The sequence below is a fragment of the Panthera leo genome, chromosome B4, assembly GCF_018350215.1.
Source record: "Panthera leo isolate Ple1 chromosome B4, P.leo_Ple1_pat1.1, whole genome shotgun sequence".
NCBI lineage: Eukaryota > Metazoa > Chordata > Mammalia > Carnivora > Felidae > Panthera > Panthera leo.
In genome coordinates, this window is record NC_056685.1 from 104,586,071 (window position 1) to 104,600,050 (window position 13,980).

Here is a 13,980-nt window from a genome sequence, read left to right on the forward strand (position 1 = left end):
TTTTAAGTTCACATCCTTTGCTGGTGAGTTATTAGTGATACTGACTTTATGACTTTAACTTGTAAATAAGATAGATCAGCTTTTTGTTTGTTCACTGTCCACTTGAATTCCCTGTTGTGTGAAGTGTCTGTACAAGTTTTTTTACCTGTTTTTTCCACTGAAATATCTGTTTTTTCTCATTAATTTGTAAGAATCTCTAAATATTATGGATATGACATTTTATTACTCACATATACTGCAACTTCTACCCTATGATTTTTCATTCTTTTGAGTTTTAAAGGAAATTTTCCATTTTAATGTAGCCAAACTAACCAGTCTTCCTTTACAGCTAGAAGTTTACATGTCTTATTTCATGTCTTAATGAGGAAATCTTTCTTTATGTCAATACATAAATATATTTTTATTGGATATTCTAAAATCTTAACTTTAAATCATCGGCGTTTGACTTCTGTGCATGGTATGAGAAACCAGTTGTAATTTCGGTTCATTTTTTGACAAATATTCAATTACCCTACTATCAGAAATTGAAAACACATAATTTTTTTACTTAATGGCAGTGCCACCTCAGTTATATATACCTGGATCTATTTCTGGACTCTGCTCTATTCCATTGTTCTATTTGTCTAAACCTGCTCCAATATAGCACACTCATTATTTTATAGCTTTATATATAAGGAGGCTTTAAAAATTTATTTATTTATTTATTTATTTATTTATTTATTTATTTATTTATTTAGAGAGGGAGAGAGAGAATGAATAGAGGAGGGGCAAAGAGGGAGGGAGAAAGAATCCCAAACAGGCTCCATGCTCAGCACTGAGCCAGATGCATGGCTCCATCTCACGACCATGAGATCATGACCCTAGCCTAAATCAAGAGTAGGTCACTTAACCGACTTACGGACTGAGCCACAGAGGTGCCTCTAAAAGGTGTCTCAATATCAGTTAGAGCAAATTTTCCAATAATCGAGTATTTTTTCTTCAAGAATATCTTGGTTACTTGCATTTTCATGAAAATTTCAGAATCAACTCTTCAAATTCAACAATAAAAACAGCAACTGACTCAGTTGAGCATTTGACTTGATTTCAGCTCTGGTCATGATCCCAGGATTGTGGAATGGAGCTCCACATTGGGTCCTGCCCTGAGCATAGATACTGCTTAAGATTCTCTCTCTCTCCCTCTGTCCTCCTCACTTGCACTCTCTCTCTAAAAAATAAATAAATAAACACATACAGCAACAACAAATCTGTAGAGACTTTAGTGACAATTGCATCAAATCCACAGATCAATTTGGGGACAACTGGCATCTTTATAATAATAATATTATAAATTATTATATCTATTTACATATTTAATGACCTTCAAAAAAGTCATAATTCTATCCATAGAGATCTTCCACACTTGTGTTAAACTTGGTCCTAAGTATTTGACATTTTTGTTGCATTGGCAATATTATATTCTCAAATTACATATTCTGTTTGTAGCTGATATAGCATTGTATATCAATTTATTACTGGATATTGATTTTGCATCCATAATCTCTGATGAACTCTTGTGTTAATTTGCATAATTTATGTGTATAATGTTAAGTAGAATTAGTATTATCAAGTATCCAGATTCCAGATGCAAAAGAAAGTTTTTGATATCTTGTGATAAACTGGTATACTGTTGATAAAATGTCATGAGACTTATCAAATGAACTAGAGTGTTTCCTCTGATTCTATCCTCTGGAAGAGTATGCAGAAGATAGGAATTATTTCTTGTTTGATTATGTGATAAAAGTCACTAGTAAAAGTTACATCTGGGTCTGAGGTTTTCTTCATGGAAAAAAATTTTTGGTTACTTAATTCATTTCATATTTGTAGAAATATCTATTTCACCTTGACTCACTTCAGGAAAATTATATTGTCCTAGGAATTTGAACATTTTTTCAATATTTTCAAATTTATTGGCATAAACTAATTTTAATGCCATCTATCTGTCTATTGTCTATAGCACCTATAGTTATGCCCCATTTTGCACTCTTTATATTTATTTCTTCTCTCCTTTTTTTCATGGTCCAACTTGCCAGAGGTTTGTCAATTTTATTGATCTTCCCCCTCTAAAACAGCTGACTTTTGGCCTGGTTGATATTTTCTTTTGTATATTTGTTTTTAAATCATTAATCTCTACTGTTATATTTAATATATTCTTTCTTATATACTTTTGTTGCTTATTTTGCTGTACTTTTCTAACTTTTAGAGACACATGACTGACATTAATTTTTAGCCTTATTTTCTAAGATAAGTATTTAAGGCTGCAAATTTCTAATTATTGTGCAAGCTGTATCCCCTTAGATTTTCTATTTAGTATTATCATTATTAAGTTAAAACATCCTGTTTAAAAGAAACAGTTCAAAATGGAGTCACTTATGTTAACCTCACCAAGATTTAACAACTAACCTAACTGCAGTTTCAGCCTCTCCCAGGAGTAGAATTTTGGTCTAGAATTTCCTAATCAGCACTAGTGAGGTACTCTGTGTGATAAGGTCCCCTGCTTTCCCCTAAGGGAAGGTAACTTAGCCTGAAATAATACTTTTTTTGTTTTCTTAATAACCTTGGCCTGCCCCTTTTCTGCCTATGAAATCCTTCCATTTTGTTACAGCTCTTCCTGGAGTTCCTTTCTACTTGCTACGTGGGATGATGCACGATTAATGAGTGGTTGAATCAAGCCTCACAAGTAATCAAGGTAGCCAATTTATTTGGTTGAATTTTATTTCTTAAACTCCTCTAATTTCTGCGATGATTTCTTCTTTGAACCATGAATTATATAAAACTGTGTTTCCTAATTCCTCATTGTATGGAGATTTTCTTGGTAACTTTTTTTTTTCTTATTCCTTTCTACACTTAAATGCACTTCAGTGGGAGAACATGTCATATCCATTTCAGTCCTTTTACATTTTTTGAAACTTTCTTTATGGAACACAGTCAATATTTTTAACTTTTCCCTCTATAACTTGAAAAGTATATATATATATATATATATATATATATATATATATATATATATATATATATATATATTCTTGCATTTAGAAGTCGCCTAGGTCAAGAATGCTTATTGTTCATGTATTTATTTTTTGGTTCATGTCAACTAATGAGAAATGCATGCTGAAACCTACCACCATGTGTAGAGATTGATTTATTTTGGTAGTTCTAAAAATTCATCCTTTATATATTTTGAGGCTATGCAACTACGTACATCTATATGTATCATTTTTCTATCTTCCTTGAGAATTGAATTTTTTATCTCCATGAAGTGACTGCTCTCTCTCTAGCAACTCTTTTATACACTAAAGTTAATTTTATCTGATGGTAATAGAGCTGCACATGTTTTCTCTCTGCTAGTGTTTGCATGGTAAACTATTCATGGTTGGAGGATTATTTTGTTGTTGCTATCATTGTTCTTACTCCCCAAGTGATGAGAATTTTTACTACAACTGAATTCAAAATCTCACATATGGCAGCGGTTTCTAAAGTATGTTTTTTTGTCCTGCTCTGCTAAGTTGCATAGAAACTTTTCTTGTGAGATCCTGGGGATGAAAGTGGGCAGGGGCAGGTTTAACTCTTGATTCACACTTATCCTGAGGTTATAGTCTTTTGGGGCCCCAGAATTCCTGCATTGACCCCCCCCCCTTTTTTATGATAGCCCAAGCTTTGACTCCACACAGTTCCTCACAAGGTAATCAGATCTGAAACTCAAGATAACCTAGTTCTAACAAAATACCCTTGGGACAAAAGCAGCTGTGACACTCACCCTATTTTTCAAAGTTCTTAGAATCTGAATTTGCCCTTGAACACATTTGTTAATGATCCTCAAAACTTTATAACCATTCTTTTTTAACTTAACTGGAAAGATTGTATATTATAATAGCCAAGCATGCAAATGCTTAAGTCAATGATGCCTGACCATATATCTCAACTTTGCAATTTACTAGCAATGAGATTTGGGCAAATCATTTCCCCTCTCCGAGCTTCAATTTACTTCTCTGTAAAATGTAAATACAAGGGCGCCTGGATGGCTCAGTCAGTTGGTTAAGCTTCTGACTTCAGCTAAGGTCATGATCTCACAATTCGTGGGTTTGAGCCTTGTGTCGGGCTCTGTGCTAACAACTCAGAGCCTGGAGTTTGCTTCATATTCTGTGTCTCCCTCTCTGGCCCTCCCCCACTCACCCTCCATCTCTCTGTCTCTCAAAAAAAAATGTTAATATTTTTTAAATGTAAATACATAGTGCTATTGAAAGGATTAAATGGGATTTTGGGTTTAAGAAATATAGCACAGTATCTGGCCTACAAGATTGATGAGTCCAAATGTTTTAGGTTGCATGGTACAGAAAACCCTGCCTCAGCTGTCACAGTAGGGAAGTTTTATTTCACATGTATATCTCAAATTAAGTTTATTCATTGGATCAAGGACATTATCAGTGAGTGGGGTCTTTCTTTCTTCCCTGCTATTCTAAGGCATGCTGGCTTTTTTTCCCTCCATGGTCTCCAGATGGCATTAACATCTTCAGACATTTTTTCTTTATGCTAAGGTCCAAAAAGCCTTAGGAAACATTCTCTTTCTTCTGTCTCTCAGAAACTTTCCCAACCAACTTTCCTTATAAGTCAAAATGCCCATTTCCAAATCAATCATTGGCAAATGGTATAGGGTCATAATGGTTGTCTTAAAACTAGTCATGATTCTGGGGTTGTGGATGATGTTTTACCACTTGAGCACAAGGCTGCTATAAAGAGAGTTAATAGCTAAAGAAAATTACAGTTTTGTTAGAAGGAAAAGGAGGAAATTGACTGTGGGTAGAAATAAAGTCTTCTAAAGTTTATATTACTATTCTTCATTATTATTATTGTTATTCGATACATTAATTGATAAAATGTATTCCACAGGGAACAGCCAAAGCTAGACCCTGAAACTTGCCATTAGAAATTTTCTTATATGTCTACACTAATTTACTAATCTGGACCCTTTCGGCAGAGTTACAAGATTGATTGTTTTTCCAATTAATAAGTTCAGTGTCTTGAATTGAATTAACAACAAAATCTCTATCTTGTTCACAACATGAAAGAGCTTGTCTAGTGACTTACTAAAGCTCGGAAACACTGTACATGATATTTGGGGGGTGAGATGTTTTATCGGTCTAGTATTTCTGTCAAAAGGAATTTATTTAGACTGACATGATTCATTCAAATTTAATCCATCTTGGCTCCCGATGGCCACTTCTGCCTTTTTGAGCTACCCACAAACCACTATTAACATAATTCTTTTTTTTTTTCTTTTTTGGTCAGGAATTGAAATCAAGCACAAAGGTCTCAAAGTTACAGTTGTATATTTTGTTTTCCTCATCTCTTTGAATATTGTTATAACTTTCTTCAGCCTTCTCATCCTCTTCACAATTCCTCACAGATTAGAAATACTATCAGTTTTAAAGATTATAAACATCAATATTGGTGACAGCAGTAAGAGTGCAGATAACATTTTGGAGCAATTCAGTATGTGCTAGGCTTGTGCTAGGATCTTTATATTAAAAGCCCTAATCCCCATAGACACTCTGTAAATTTGATACTGAGGCATAAAAAAAGACAAGTTACTTGCCCCAGATAAAAGTATCCTGGATCTGGAGCCCACACTCTGGGCTACTGTTCAATAATGTAAGCTAGCAGCCCCTTCAGTTATACCTAAGCCTTACAGAGAATAATAATCCCAAATATGGTCATTTTCATGTGAATTCTCATGAAGATCATACCAAGTTTCTACCATATTAAGTTTGATTACTTTCATTGCCTTTTTTACCTGCCCAGCACCTCAACCTTACTTGGACTGGTAAGATTATATTATATTAATAAGTATATTAATATATTATTAATATAATTGCTCCTATTGATGCCATAATGTCATGTTTGAGATCTCCTTAGAGCTATAAATTATACCACTGTTTCTTAATCCTATACCAGTGTATTAGACCTTATTTTTGAAAAAAAATCATAAAACCTTCACATCAAGAAATACAGACAAAAGTCCCCAAAATGTGTCTGAAGGCTTACAAAACTGTACTATAAGTAACCAAAATGTTGTAGTAACCAAAGTGAACATTTTCAACCTTATTTTTAGAACATGTCTGTATGCAGACAGGAAATACTGAATTACCTCTCCCTGCTGGCTCTAAGCAGGGAAAAAGTTTAATATCAACAAATAAAATTTTCTGTTAAATTCACACACATTTTGTAGACTTAGAATAATTTTGTAGTATTACAAATCTTGCTCTAGACAATTAATTGAAACTATCCCATTATTTTTTTTAATACAAAGAATCACATATACAATGCATACATTCCATATACGATGCATCACATCATTGCTGTCACTTTTGGTACAGCTATAGTTTTCATCATAAATTGGTGTCAGTGAACTATGTCACATGTCCAAGTCATCACTTGTAGTCCATCAACAGCTTTTTGTGTGTGCATGTATTTATTTTGAGAGAGAGAGCAAGTGAGAGAGGGGCAGAAAGAGCAGGAGAGAATCCCAAGCAGGCTCCAGCTGTCAGTGAGGAGACCAAAGCAAGGCTCCATCTAATGAACCAAACCATGAGATCATCACCTAAGCAGAGATCAAGAACCAGAGGCTTAACCAACTGAGCTAACCAGGCACCCATCTACAGCTTTTTCTAAATCCAGAAAATTTTTATATTCCCACTTGTATGTTGGTACACAGTTGTACTTCCTCATTTTATGTTATTTTTTAGTTTATTTATTTATTTTGAGAGAGAGCACGCATGCATGAGCACATGCCTAAGTTGGGGAGGGGCAGAGAGAGAGGGAAAGGGAGAATCCCAAGCAGGCTCCACACTCTCAGCAGAGAGCATGACGCAGGGCTTGATCTCATGAATCATGAGATCATGTCCCCAGCCGAAATCAAGAATCAGAGGCTTAACCCACTGAGCCACCCAAGTGCCCCTACTTTCTCATTTTATATAACTGCTTCTTGGTTCATCATAATAAAAAATACTGTATTAATATCCAAACATAGCAATGTTAGCAAATCCAGACTGAATCTCAGATTTCATAGGCAGTAAATACTTTAGGATGGGATGAATAACATACTACACAGTACTCTCAGCTTTTCTGTCTTTCTGATTATTCTTTATCTTTCCCCTCCTTTCCTGAATGCCCTTAGTTTTCTGACCCTGACTGTTTAGATAAGATTTGGTCTAGTTCTTACAATGGTGGTGGGTATATAGACATCTTTGAAAAATTAGAAAGTTACGCATCATCTTACTAAAATAATGCCCATATATACATATGTACACACACACACACACACACACACACACACACCCTAACCTAAGTGGAACAAATCACCTACGTATATTTATATCATTCACAATACCTGCTAATGAGGAATTTAGATTAGATGATTTGTAATTTGGCAAGCTATGAAAAGAAAAAAGAAACAATTTCTCATTACATAGAGTTCCCACACTTGGAGGTATGAGGCATTGTAATCACTTTGCTTTTATCAGTGACTTTGAGAAAGTTGATGAAGAAAGTATTCACGTTTGAGGAAATAATAAGTGATGCCACTGGTACTGATTAGATTTTATTTTCCTTTCCTCACTTGCCCCCCAATGAAAGCACAATGACCCTATCATGGCTTTCATTTTAGCCTCAGATGGTGGACTTATTATTAAACCAATTTTAAAAAAAGGAATGAATATTAATTATGGAGAAAATACTTTCCTCTTTTTGTGCATCAATCTTAACACTTACTCTGTTTGCATTTATTTTGAAATAGACGACAACAGTAAATTCAGCATGGAAGTCAATGTCACACCAATAGTCTAAAATGTGGTTCGCAAGCTTAACCACTCTGATTTTCTCAGTGTGGAGAGGAATATTTTCCTACATTCATTTTATTGTTCTCTGATGACTTGAGTTAAAACAGTTTAGGAAAAGCTACAGCCTTTGCATGCATTGCTACCAGTTTTCTTTCAAATGCCACCTCACTTTTCTTGGTGGTAGAGTATCCCTCAGGGTTTGATGCATATCCCCAAACTCTGATTGTTTATTTGTAGGTAGAAGAGGAGGAACTGGTGTAGCTAGCATCTGCCACTCCCATGGGAATCTCAAAAATGAGCATTCAAAAACAAGCAGGTTGTAGGGAAGGGGTTTGAGACAAGCTGCTAGAGCTGTGAGTATGATAGTGACCAAAATCTAACCCAGTCCCTGCCTTCGTGGAACCTAGAGTCAACTTGGGTAAAACACATTAATCAAGTAATCATACAACAAAGGAAAATTACATGATGCCTTAAGAGTTTGTAACTAGGGAGCTCAACTGGCCTAGGAGGCCAGAGAAGGCTTCCCTGAGGGAGTGATACTTGAAACCCAATGGATGAGTGGGCATTAAGTGGGAAAGGCAACTGGGGTCTTCCCTATTTCCAAGCAGCAGGGATAGCTTATAGCTGCAGGAGACACAATTCATTGAGCAAATGAAGAAAGTCCATTGTTACTAGAATAGAGGAGAAAGAGAAGATGACTGAGGTAGGGCCAGGAAAAAAAGATGGGGTGAGACCACAAAGAGCCTTGTAGATCAGGATAGAGATTTTGGTCCCAAATTTGAAAGCAATATGAAGAGATAAAGGGTTTCATTCAAAGTGATGACATTAACTGATTTATATTTTCAAAGATCATTCTGGCTGCAGTTTGGAGCTCTATTCTTCTTACTTCTTGTCTGTATGCCCTTTTTGGAGCCCAGAATTGTTGCAGAGTATTAAAGCAAATCATTCTTTCCTCTCACCAAATACATCAGAGTACATGGTGACTTGTTTTCACATCTATATCAAATTTAAGTTATTTATTCTCACTTCTACCCAAAGCATTAACATGACTATGGGTAATGTTGGGCAAGAAAAGGCAAAAGTGAAAGCCAGAAAATAAATGTATGCATTTATTTGGGGTTTTAGGGATTATAATCCAGGAGGAAAAGAGTCAGTCAAAATCAGAAGTGTGCTCCAAATCCCAGACAAGAGGCAGGAGTTTTTAAAGACAAAAATCACAGACTTACACATGTGTTTTGACAGAATTATGATCGCTGCTGTTAAGTTTAAGCTGACTAATATATGATTGGTTGTTTAGTGAACAGGATTTTGTTATCTCTACTTCAGTTCAGTACAAGGATGCTTTCTAGGATGTGGTGGGTTGCAGATGACAAAAGCGAAAAGTCCAAGTTCCATCTGGATATAGAAATGCACGAGTTCCATTTTCCTTATGGCCTCCTGACTCCATTCTAAAATGACTCTGCTATCTATGCTAATTGTCTGTAGTCACAGACATCTCAACGGGCAAGCTTCTATTGGTGGTGACTGCTTCCAAAAGTTATTAAATGAAATCTGCATTTTTTCTAATAATAATAATAATAATAATAATAATACAAACCCATACCTTAAAAGTTGAAGTGCTTGATGTGGGGTGAAATCCTTTGCTCCTCAGGGAGAAACTCTGGTTTTGAATCAGTTGTGGGTCACAGCAATGGAGGGAAGGGGACTTACAGCAAGGCTGTATCCCAGCCTTTCCTACTTGCTTTTCCTCTCGTTTGCCTAGTATGAGGTCATCACTCAGTCAGCCCTTAAGGGTTTTTGCAGGAAATTGTTCCATATGTAGCTGTAGACTCAGTGTGTCTGTGGGTGGAGGTGAGTTCAGAATATTCCTATGTCACCATCTTGAACCAGAACCTGTTAAGTTACAGAAAATTTTTCCTTTATCTAGTTGATTTGTTTTTGGGTTTTTGTTGTTTTGTGTTTTTTTCTGCTTATTCCTTGTCCTCCCTGGCTCATGTCAAAGCCAGTCCTTCTGCCATTTTGGATCTGGAATGTGTCATTCTGCTCTTAAAAATTTCACTTGGAAGAATCCTGGTGTTTTTCTAATGTAATTTCATGCTGCTTCCTAATTTTCTGCAAATTTCAGATGTGTATCGTATAGTCAGAAAGTCCAGCCTTTAATTTCTGTATATGTTCATTTCTTCTCAAAAGCTAGGATAAAAGATCTTCTCTAGAGCTGTCCCATTGAAAGTAGTCATCTTTTGAGTCAGTTTCCATTGAGGCAATTGATTTCTTGCTCACCAACTGTGAGATCTTAGTAGCACTTCCTGATCTCGGAATGAAAGCAGTCTCTTCTACAGTTTTCTTTACTAGTTTTTCAAACACTTTTGCTGTGGGGCTATCCTGCACTGATGACTAGCTCTTGAACCAACCAAGGCCTACATTCTTTACAGCTTGGACTATGATGTCCTCTACAAAGAGGTCTGACCCCAGCCTGCCTCTCCCGGCCTGCCCTTCCTTCTGCCAGATGCGAAACATGTACAGAGGTTTTCCTGTGGTTGTAAATGATCATACTTTACTCCCCACCCCCTTTCTCTTTCATACAACCTTCCTTTTTTATTTAAAGAAATAATGGTGGTGAAAAAAAATTATATGCAAGAGTTCCAGTCAATAACCAGATATGCATAATAATTTTAATTATTGCTGATATTTGTAGTTTTCTTTGAGATGTGTCTTAAGATATGAACCTAAGAAATGACTAAATATCCCATGCTCAGTAACACACTTAAGATTTTCTTGTGACATAAACATGATTGCCTGCTTAAGGCACCAATTCAAAGTCGTATATTATACTTTTGACATGAGCATTATCCAGTTTTCAACTCCTCTGAGGTATCGTATTTCACTAATCTATTATCATTTTTTTCAAAGATCTTGATAAAGGGCAAGTTTAAATTGTATAATTTATGTGACTAGGAAGTTAATCAATAAGCTAAGGAAATATGTCACCAAAACACAATTAATTCTAGAGCACTTTTTTTTTTTTAACTGGTCTTATAAACCAAAGACATTTAAGGCAAATGAAAGTCCCAACCATCCTGCCTGGATGAATGTTGACAGTCTGTCACATATCTCCATCCCCTGATGCCATTTGTCATTTTTCCTTTTAATTTGTAGAAGTTCTAAAAATACAAAAATACTTTCTAAGATTAGTAGCATTAATATGTTTAAAGAGCAACACCATTTTTAAGTGTTGTTTTCTACTGCTCTTGTTTGGTAAAATTAGCTCCATGATTCCACCCAGTGGGATTATTTAATGAAAAGATTAAAGAAAGAAGAAGAGAAAGAGAAGGGGAAAGAGAGGAATAATAGGAAGAGGAGGAAGTGAAAGAAAAAGCAAAAACACTTTTATCTTTTCAAATCCCATGGCTGGAAAACATGGGTGTCTAATTTTACCTTTGACCTCAGTGCCATTTTTCCAAGTATATTCACTGCTGAGCTACACTTAAAGTACTTCAACTCTGTTTAACAAATATGATCTTGCTATGGCATAAAGTATAGTAATAAAAATGTATGATTAACAATAGTAGTCCAATAATGAATTTGACAATATCTCATTCTAATTTAGCAATCTAGAAAAACATACATTTGAAGCTCCAACTTAATACTCCTTAAAAATATGTTTAAAATGAGGCCATTTTATTGCCTTAACATTTAAAAATTCCTTTCAGAGGCACTATTTCGAATGGGTACAGAAGAATTTTATATAGAAAGATACATAAAGATACGTATCATTTTCCTCATTAAAAGCAATTTAAACAAATTTCTAGAGTTAGTAAGTCTTTAAATTCCATTGATTCATTCACTCAGCAAATATCCATAGAGATTCTACCAGGTATTGAGACCTGGATATAAAGATAATGAAAAATAATGTCCTTCCTCACAGAGTTTCCTTTTGTGTGAGGAGACAGTCAGTAGGCATACAAATAAACACAGAATATAATCTCAGATCATGATAAACAGTTGAATAAAATAATAACACATTAAGGAAATATTATGTTAGCCTTGAATATTCTAAGGAAGTGATATTTAACAAAAAATGTTATAGAGGAATAGGATAATGTTGAAGATCATTCCAGGATGAGAGAGTACAAAGAGAAAGGAGTAAGGGGTAGACACGAAATCAAATAACATGACAACAGTAAGTGTTGCTTTTGTCAAATAAGCATATAAAGCCTAAAAATTATAAAACATTTTGAAGACAGCTACTGATTTATTATAAAACATAGTTGGACCAGCTTAACCAAAGACTTTGAGAATCATCTATATTCTCCTGATAAAAGCAAATAGCAAAAATTAGTTTTATTTCAATTACTTTGAGGTGATCATGAATTTGTAAGGCCATGTTTCTGCATACGTAAATTATTTTTTTTGTTTCTCCATAACTCATCTTCTTCTCCATTGTAAATCAACATTTTATCTGACGGGAAAAAAACTTAATATTCAATTTCAAGTCAGTGAAGTTATTTCAGACCCTCTCCTTCAGTGACATAAATTCAAGCAGGCTTACAAAACACATGATGTGGAAGTAGGAGGCTGAAAGTAGAGGTCGGAAATAGGATCCTGTTTTATTTTCTCATCTGTTAAAGTTCAAACTCCTGGTGGGTCTACTGATTTTTCACTATATTGGCAACTGCTTAGGGATTCTGCCTTCTCACTGAGTTAACAACCACATAAGACACAGCTGTTTTCTGCTCTGGACCTGTGTCATCACCACAAGATTCTCAAGGTCTTCATCTATCTCAGTCACAAAAGAAAGCAATGGCTGCTTCCTATTATCCCATGAGGGCATGTGTAGACCAAAGATGCATTCCCAAAGCTCCTTTCAAAAAACGATCTGGGGTCCATCTGTAGGGAGTGTGGTTTACAGACCATCTCTCACTGCCAGTCACTTCTTGGTCTGCCTCACCAGCTGTGAGTTGTCTTGCCTGCACTCATGCACATTGCTGGGTGGCTCACACCAATGACAGAACAAGTTCCAGCCATTTCAGCCAACCCAGGAAACTCTGGTGATTCTTGTTCCAAAGTTTCCCTTGAGGTTGGCCAAGGCTGTATCACAGATTTCTGTCATGTCCTGTTTCTTTCCCCCTCTCCTTCAAAGATGTTAAACCCCTAATGAACGTCCTGTACCCCAAACTCTGCCTTAGCATATGATTCTGGAGAACCTCACTTTTAAAGGGGCTTACATTTATTTAATGAGCCTACTGCACACACTTCTACCCAGGCATCTGGTGGTTGAGCCTGTTCTATTTTCCCACATTACGTATATCTGAGGGATGTGCCATTCTGCCACACAGACAACCAGGTGGAAGATGAATCACAAGTCCCCTCCAATATCCCTTCTCCAAATGGTGGTGAGAGTGTCAAGTTTTTGTCACCCAGCGGAAGTAACCTCAGAATGAGAGGCAAAGCATGAGGGTCCTTCTCAGTGACCAAAGCCATTCTCCTACATTGTTTTCTTCTCTCACCTCTGCACTGCAACTCTAAAAACTGATTTAGCAAGTATTCTCCCACACATGGGGTCTGATGTCTGGATCATGGCTTTTTGTCTAAGTTTAAATGTAAAAATCCATACCTTTTTTCTGTGTTCAGGAAATTTTAACTACCTCCAAAAAAAATGATGGATGGATCATGTTAAACAGCCTGGGCTAAAGAGAAGTGGCAAGATCATAGAATATAAGTAAATTTAAAAAAAATAAAAAATAAAATAAATAAAACATATGTTTCAAATGACATCTGAACCCCATCTCTTTGGAACAGGCACATCATCACATGATCAATCTAAGCTTTTCCCTAGGTTTTTTAATAAATTGAGCAGGACATGGGATAAAGAGTTCTTACAACCTGATGACTAAGTTACAAGGAATCCTGGAAATCTAGGTGTCATGTATACCCCTCTCCTGCCCCTATACAAAAAAAAGTTCAGCTCATGCCAAAATGCAGAGAAGAGCAAGATGATAGATTTAGGATCAAACAAAACCACTCTTACAGCATTCAAGCCCCTGTCTCAGTACCTCTGGAGCCCAGAATTGTCCTCATTCCTGCCTTCCTGAAGCCGATGTTTTGCTCT

At 35.8% G+C, this 13,980-nt stretch overlaps 1 long non-coding RNA gene across 3 annotated transcripts in view; it reads left to right on the forward strand.

Moving 5' to 3' along the window:
* The first annotated feature begins 2,273 nt into the window (after positions 1–2,273).
* Positions 2,274–13,980, forward strand: part of LOC122224870 — a 62,200-nt gene continuing 50,493 nt past the window's right edge. For all 3 annotated transcript variants that reach the window (XR_006204969.1, XR_006204968.1, XR_006204967.1), the window contains exon 1: positions 2,274–2,725. This is a non-coding gene — a long non-coding RNA (uncharacterized LOC122224870). The remainder of the gene's footprint in view (positions 2,726–13,980) is intronic.